The sequence below is a fragment of the Pollicipes pollicipes genome, unplaced genomic scaffold, assembly GCF_011947565.3.
Source record: "Pollicipes pollicipes isolate AB1234 unplaced genomic scaffold, Ppol_2.1 Scaffold_4219;HRSCAF=4965_pilon_pilon_pilon, whole genome shotgun sequence".
In the NCBI taxonomy this organism is placed as follows: Eukaryota; Metazoa; Arthropoda; class Thecostraca; order Pollicipedomorpha; family Pollicipedidae; genus Pollicipes; species Pollicipes pollicipes.
Window position 1 is genome coordinate 32,268,029 of NW_023596448.1, and position 8,713 is coordinate 32,276,741.

Genomic DNA, 8,713 nt, shown 5'->3' on the forward strand with positions numbered 1-8,713 from the left:
AGGTCAAACAATGTCAAACTCCAGATTGGTGTCCATTTAAACGTTGACCCTTAGAACTTAGATGCATGTTCTAAGCAAAAGGTCACATACTCAGATGAGATCAGTGGCCTGGCTTGACCTTTCAATGGTCATGGTGACTAAAATGATGCAGGACTGCTGTGAGTTTTGCGTGTAAATAAGCGACAAGGACTACGATAGGCACAGTAATGCTACAAGATGCACCCCCTTGCTTTCCCGTTTGATGCGCATGAGCGGTGAGACACCATGTATAAGTCTGCACCTCATTGGCAAGATCCGAACTGGTAAAAAATCGACCGATATATGAGATGTAAATAAAACGCAAATAAGACTTACATGAATCAATGTTTTGCCCTCGTTTTGATCAGCCCAGCGTTTTGCATGCACAACATTCTAGATGCAGCTGACTTCTCCACACTGTCCACTGGCCGGAATCATCTTGTGCGCTGGCTGGAATCACCCCGTCCACTGACTAGAATCACCCTGTCCATCTGGCTGGAATCATCCTACCCATCTGACTGAGATTATCCTGTCCATCTGGCTGAAATCCTCCTGCCCATCTGGCTGGAATCATCCCGTCCACTGGCTGGAATCCTCTTGCCCGTCTGTCTGCAATCATCCTGTCCATCTGGCTGGAATCATCCTGTCAACTGGCTGGAATCATCCTGTCCGCAGGCTGGAATCATCATGCCCACCGGCTGGAATCCTCCTGCCATTCTGACTGGAATCATCCTGTCCATCTGGCTGGAGGTCAAGCATCAGCTCGCACGGCGTATTGTGCGCCCCATGTAGGAACGCAGAGTGCTCCCGCCTTCAAGCGCAGCAGTCGAAGGCTTACTTAAAGTATGATATTGAACTGTTCAGCATGTCCGTTGCCCGTCGGATGATGCAACATCGTTCTGGGTTTTGTGACACCCACAAGCACGCAGAGCTTTCGCACCAGCTCGCTGTCGAAGTTGGAGCCTTGGTCCGAGTACACTATGCTGCACTAAGTGAACCTGGCAAAGATCACTACGATCTTCCTCGCCGCCATCATTTGATCGGTGCAGACGAACGCAGAGGTCGCGCCAGTGATAACACCAGTAAGTGGTCTCGATGCATGTGATGGTTCTGATGGATTACATTCTGATCGGTTCAATTTCACGAGCTTCTGCGCTACTTTTTACTTTTTGGCGGGCGTAAATCATTTCACCTTGTCAATAGGTCTGAAAGTCACTTGGAAATAAATCACTTACTCTTTCCCGACGGCTGTTGGGACACGGCCACGCTTCGCACTCCTCTTATCTTTCGGGCAAGCACGTGCCAGTTGTAGGGAATGTGGGTAGCGTTTGACCGCAGAGCATGTTCTCATCTCGTACCTTCACTATGTCGCGGATCCGCGGCGTTGTTCCACCCAGCACCACCTCCTCGGCTTTTGGGTTGTGACCCATGTTGTCACATTACCGACGAACGTGCATTTTTTGCGTAGTCCGGCTTCGTCATTATTTAAAGCCATCTGACAGTATAGATGAACGTATTTTCAGACGATTGAATAGCTAAACAGGAAAGCTTGCCGACCGGCATGGAGTCACCGTTCCCAAAAAGTCGCAATATGGCCAAGCAGTGCACACCACTTTGCACTGCACACATCTAAAGCCCTGTAAACAGCACACCTCTCTTGCTTGCTTCCCTCCGGTAAGTTGGCTGCGGCGCACTGTTTGGTATACGTTCTGTTGTGGTTTGAACACCTAAGTTTTTGGCATGCAAACACCAAAAACTAGACAATTGGCAGCTTTGCTGATCCATGGGCAACACTGCTTGTGAAGTGGGGCTGGTTAGACAATTATGAGCTTTGCTGACCCACGGGGCATCGCTTATGACCTCCACTTGTCATACCTGTTTGCCCCCGGTAAATCGACCACGGCGCGCCGAATGTTGTACTTTTTGTAGTCGGTATTGTATGCCGATTTTTCGCTAGTTCGGATTTGATTGTAGCTTGTAGCTCTCGTTTGTATGTAGTCGGTATTGTATGTATTGTATTGTGGTCGGAATGCTGTACTTTTGTAGAATGTTGTACTTTTTGTGTAGATACGACAAGGTGGTTTTTGGGCGTGGCATCATTTTCTCCTTGTCGTGTCGGTATTTCGATGCCTTCCTGAAGAGAAATATTCACCCCTATCCTCTAGTGGTTGGCTTTAACACGCGCTCGGGCGAGGGTGTCCATATTACCTTCCCTCGAAGGTTTTTCCAAAATAACTTCAGAATGGTGCAGTCTAGCCACGCCAAATATTGTATAACAATGCGCAATAGGATATCCGATCTGCTGATATGAAAAGTTTGGTGTATCGGACAAGATCGCTGACCTATGATGGGTCAACTAATTTCACTGGCCTAACATGAATACCGGTGACCTTTTCCTTAGAGATGCATCGGTTATCAGTACATTTGCAGTTGTATGAGAAGGTCTGAGGACATTTCGGACACCGATTTGTAGTTTTTACTTTGTTTTAAGCTATTTGACCCGAAGGTCATAAGCAATGGATCACAAAATCTTAAGCAAGCCAGTCTAAGTGCTGGTCTGCATGTCCTGTGAGTTTGTTATCTCTAGCTCTCTTAATTTGTTCCGCATCAGGGCTGTTAAATTTACCTTCCCCACACCCTAGCACATCATTTTCGATCGGCCACTGGTGCAGGTGTTCACGTATCCTCAGCCATGCCTCCCAGCCAACTTGTGGAGGTGACATCCTTTTTCCCGGCAGATGTTAAAAAATTGCTGGGCTGGTGCTTTTCAGAAATTTTCGTCGAAATAGGCAACGGCCGGTGCAGTTGCAACACTTGAACACCTCCGCTGTGCTGGTTTGCTGCTAAAACGAAGTACAGATGGCAACTGCACCGGTTCCCGGATATGTATGACGCAGGCAGATGGCGGCCTCTCATTCGGGATTCGTGTACGCGGGTAATGCGCACGTGGAGCAAGCGTATTTGGTATGGTAGCGGGCACATGGAGCAAGCGCAGGGCGGGGGGTAACGGGAGCCGTCGAGCATTTTGTAGATCCTAGCACGAGTCCATCTTTGGGCGACTGGGCCAAACCCATGCAATCCTGGCGGCTCTGACGCCCCCCCCCCCCCCCCAAGGCGAAAGGACGCAGCAGTGACTACAGCGGTCTCAGGGGCAAATGTATGACCTTGTTTGCTATCTGGGGGGAGTTATGTTACATCTGCTGGCAACAGTTACGACTATAAGTTCCAGCGCCGACCGCCAGAGGTGCCTGAGTTGTAGCCTCCGGGTGGGAGTCGTGATTGCCATGTGAGCTGTCCCTGTAGGGCAGGTGCAGTATGAGGGGTAGAGGGGGGAGGGGAGGGCAAGTGTAAGCTTTTGCCCTGTTAAAATTTCCTGAACCCACCACCGCCGGTCAACTTCGATCTCTTGTTTTGGTCTGCTGCGAGTCGCGGCGCCATTACCCTCACTTTTCTCCTGCCGTGCGTCTCACGGGGTCGCAATGGTTCCATGTGAATATGTTGGTCAAGGCAGCAGCCAGCTTCTTGAACGCCATGTCCCGGAGTTTGTAGTCATCTCACGGGACAAGTCGATCAGTCGTCCTTCTTGCCGAAGGCTATCAAGACCTGTTAATTACCTTGGGGCTTGGTGCAGCCAAATAAGCCGTGCTGAATGCCAATTTCTTTGGCCAGCCACCTGTAAATGTGGCATATGAGGACAATGACATCGTGCGAGGAGCAGGCCAGCTTCTCAGTCCCCTGCACGTGCCTAGATACATCTACTACTGACGTCAAACACCTTCCCATGCCTGCCCTGAACCATCGCGCAATTTACAGCTCGATCACACTATTTTTGAACATGAGCGCAACAATCCAGGCATCTGCAGTGCCCAAACCAAAAGCTTGGATGAAAAGACTCTGTGGCGATGCGTGGTCTGACACTATAACAGGACTCTTCCGCACTGACCCTATACTCCGACCCATCGCTGCTGGCCTGGGCGAGCGGTATGCCAGAAGAGTAACGTGGGGACTGAGGGCAATTATCTCAATCCATTTCTTCATTCAGTTAATTTGCTTTTACCTTAACTATAAGACTACTCAACAACATCTCACCCCGCAGGGGCACCGGCTTCTGTCGGTGTAGGGGACTAGCGCCCCCTCGAGTCCCAGCTCTAGTAACGGGTGGACAGCGCAAGCTGTTCCTCTCAGGGCGTAGCGACCCTGCCGGTACGTGAGCTCCTGCTCCTTGTCCGGCCCGCTCCCTCCACATTACCCGCACTCCTGCATCCGGCCCTATCACCACTCCTCATCCTCGTTTTATCGGGGTCGCCGTGCCCCCTCGCCCACGTCCCCGGGTTGATCGGATCCTGGTGGCTGAGGGGCGCGTCGTGCGGGTCAGTCACGGCGCCTCCCAACACGCCACTTTGGCCAGGATATCCGGGGGCGTGGGGGGCCCGTGGGGCCCCACACGGGTCTAGCGGCTTGTCGCTCGCGTTGCGGTTGGGTGCTCCTTGCGGGTTTCCGCTTGGGGCGCCTGGCCGCGCGCAGCGGCTTAAGGGGTCAAGGGGCGGCGGCGCTGAACCACGGTCAGGACGGGGAGGGGTCTCTCCGGTTACACCTGGCCGTGTGGGAGGCGTCGTTCGCCCCGTATAGCAAAGGGGTAGCCCTGGCGGTGACCACCTCCCGAGGGAGTGTTGGGCCGTCCCCCAGTTGGGCTCCGAAGGTGGGTGGGGAGCTCCGGTGCCGAAAGAAAAACCTTTTTCTGCATGGCATCTTCTACCTCAAAAAACACCCGTCCTCCGAAAGGGGGTCGGACCACGATAACCCAAGGATGCAGAAAAGACTCTGCTATCCCCGGACCACGGATCCTCGTCTTCCACGGTGAAGAGGTTAGGTTGGCGTCCCTCTCACCGTTTCAGAGAAGAAATGGCGCGACAAATTTGGAAAAATTATAAGATGTGACAAGCTCCGGGATGGAAAAATAGAAGTTGAATTTGCTAGTGATCTGGAGGCGAATCGGGCTATGCAAGCAACTGAATTTTCGTACAGTGTTCGGGATGGGGCCGGTAAACTGGAAAAAACAGTGTCAATGTCAGCGACACCACACAACACCAAAAATTCGTCCAGGGGCGCGGTGAACTGTTTTGATCTACGTGACGTTGACGAGGAAGAGATCGTGGAGGAGCTCTCGGAGTTTGGGGTGACCGCCGTTCGACGGATCCTCGTCAGGAGGGGAGGAGAGTTGGTGCCCACCAACAACCTCATACTCACGTTCAGTCGCCCTGACTTACCGTCCGAGATACGTGTGGGATACGCACGTGTCAAGGTGCGCCTCTTCATCTCGAACTCCATGCGATGTTTCAACTGCCAGCGATTTGGTCATACCAAACAGTACTGCCGCAACAAGCCTGCCTGTGGGAAATGCGCTTCCTCCGAACACGCAATGGAACTTTGCGACTCAGAGAGAGTGCATTGTGTGAATTGCGACAAGGACCAGGCTCCGCACGCGACTTACGACCGCACGTGCCCAGCGTACGTGAAGGAAAAATAAATTATATCCATTAAAACCACACGCAACATCTCTTTTCGCGAGGCCAGAACATTGTACGAGGAGAGCCACCCACGAACATCGTACGCCGAAAAAGCTAAGACCTCCAACGCACGTCCGACCTCCACTGATCAAATGAGCGCTGCTCAGTTTGTAGCGCTCTTGAAGTCGTTTGGTCTCTCGGTTGTGTCGACGAACCAGGCGCTGAACTCAAATCTGGCAGCCCTGGCTCCCCCTCCCTCGCTGGAGCGGTCGAAGGAGACCGTGCTGACAACCTCTTCGCCCCCTGGCCGGTCGGCACCCTCCGCGTTGCCGACTCCCACGGCACCGCCGTCTCCTGCCGGAGAGGAGGGCTGGACGGTGGTCCGACGTGGCCGTGGCCCGCGGGCTCCACCGGCCTCCACATCGGTTTCCTCGCCACATTCGTCCGCCTCCGCTTCGTGTGCTCCGCTGCCTTCGTCACCTCCGACACCATCAGCGAACACATGTGGGCTGGCGATAGAAACGTTGGAGCGGCACGAGGCGGACAGGCGCGCCCGCGATGCCAAGCGGGCACGCCTGGCTGAACAAGAACGGGCAAAGGCGGCGAACCGTACGTCTGGGGTGGGTAAGGAGTCCGTCCCCCGCAGCGGTGCTCCATCGCCCAGAAAACCAGTTGAGCCTCCCGCTGGTCCTCAGACGTCTGGCAGGGCCCCATCCATGGGTCCTCCCCCTCCACCACCCAGGATTGGGCACGCTGGCACAAAGCGCCCCCCGGCCGGTCCTCCGTCTCCATCCGACGGAGGAAGCCCAAGGATTCGGCCCAGAGTGGAGCACCGCTCTGCGGAATCGAGCCGTACCTCCCAGACCGAGGTGTCCGGTCCTGCAACGGGCGCAGCCCAGTTCTTTTGAACCGTGTCGCGTCTTAAAGTGTGACTCTGGCCCCTTTTTAGTGCACCCCCTTGCAGGCTTATTGACTGTGATATTCTGCGCGCTGTGCTGGTGAGCTAGGTGTGTAATGGCTACCCTTACCTCTTAGCTTTGTGACAAGTATCTTACAGTGGAACTGCAGGGGCGTGAGAAGTAGTCTACACGATCTCAGAGTCATTCTGAATGAGCGTTGTCCCGCCATCGCCTGCCTGCAGAGACCAAACTGGCACCTGGCTCCCATTTTAATATCCTGAGCTACACCGTAATGCGTCGGGATACGCCAGCTGGTCCACTTGCACATGGCGGAGTTCTTTTGGCTGTGCACCACAGTGTCTTTGTCCAACGCGTCGTCTTACACTCTGACCTGCAAGCTGTTGCAGCTAAGATACTTTTCGGGCGTCGTGCAATAACCGTCTGCTCGCTGTACTTGCCTCCTGGTATTCCATTTCCGACGGCAGAAATGAGATTTCTGGTGACCGAGCTTCCCCCGCCTCTTCTATTGCTGGGTGACTATAATGCTCACCACATATCTTGGGGTTGCGCCCAGACCAACGCCCGCGGCAGGCATTGCGAAACTTTTTTACGTGATGAATCACTCTGTCTTTTAAACACCGGGACCCGAACTCACATGACGCTGCCGTCAGGTCAGACATCGGCGCTGGACTTGAGTTTTTCAAGCCCCCAACTGGCGGTACACCTGACATGGTCCGCTGACAACGACTCCTTTGGCAGTGATCATTACCCCATCTGGTTGCGCTACCAGAACGGAGCAGCTCTCGGTTCCAGGCCACAACGGTGGAATCTTAGAAAGGCTGACTGGGATGAATTTCAGGCACGGGTGGAAACCAGGTTGGCTTCCGTTTCGGCGAATGTGCCTGCATCGATAGAAGAACTCACCTCCACAATCTTACGATCGGCACAAGAAAGCATTCCACGTACATCTGGTGTCCCACGTCGTCCCCCTGTTCCGTGGTGGACGGACCAGTGCCGCGACGCTTTACGTGCGCGTAAAAGAGCCCTGCGAGAATTCGATCGACACAGCACTACGGACAACTTAATCGCTTTTCGACGAGCTCCAGCGGCAGCCCGACGTACTGTCTTGGAAGCCAAGCGTACGTCTTGGCGTTTATATGTGGGCCAGATAAACTGCCAAACGCCGACTTCGGTCGTTTGGGCGCGCGTGAAGCGTTTAGCAGGCCAGCACTCCTCAGTGTCGCGCCCCGTACTTCATATGAATGGCCAGGACATACTGGACCCCTCTAAGGTGGCGAACGAAATGGCTCGTGCGTTCGCGGAGCGTTGTGGGCGGACAACTGCCGCTCCTGATTTCATACGCCATCGTGCTCGTTGCGAAGCAGCTCAGATAAACTTTCATACAGCCGAAGAGTTTTCATATAACGAACCTTTCACAATGTTTGAACTGATGTCTGCCATTAGCTCTCTGCGCAGCGTGGTGGAAGGCCCGGATTTAATTCATAATGATATGCTCCGGCGACTTCCACCAACAGCGACACAAGCTATGTTGGTGGCATTCAACCAGTTGTGGGAGACGGGGGAGTTCCCCACTTCTTGGCGGGAGTCGCTAATAGTTCCGTTGCTGAAACCTGGCAAGAATGGGAAGAATCCATCTGACTACCGTCCAATTGCGCTGACCTCGTCTATGTGCAATCTCCTGGAGCGGATGGTTCAGACACGATTGTCTTGGTTTTTAGAAAGCAACAATATCTTCTCGAACGCGCAGTGTGGTTTTAGGAAAAACCGTAGCGCCGTTGATCATCTTTTAGCCTTGGACTCAACTGTGCGCATGTCTTTTAGGGAAAGGCGACATGTTGGAGCTGTGTTCTTCGATATTGAAAGGGCTTACGACACCACCTGGCGATATGGCATCTTACGGAAGCTGTTCCAGTATGGCATACGCGGAGCTATGCTTACCTTTCTTGCGAACTTTCTTGCTGACCGTTTCTTCCGCGTCCGTGTCGGTTCCGTATGCTCGAAAAGATACACACAAGAGAACGGCATACCCCAGGGCAGTGTACTAAGTGTTGCGTTGTTTGCCGTCATGATAAATGATGTTGGGGACAGTCTTCCCCAGACGATTGGTCGCTCGCTTTTTGTTGATGACCTCGCCATCTGGTGCAGCTCGGCCACAGCAGCGTCCATGTCGCGTCAGTTGCAGTTGGCTGTGGCTCGCTTGGAAAGATGGAGCATGCTCAACGGGTTAAGGTTTTCCACCTCGAAGACAGTTTCCGTCCACTTTTGTCG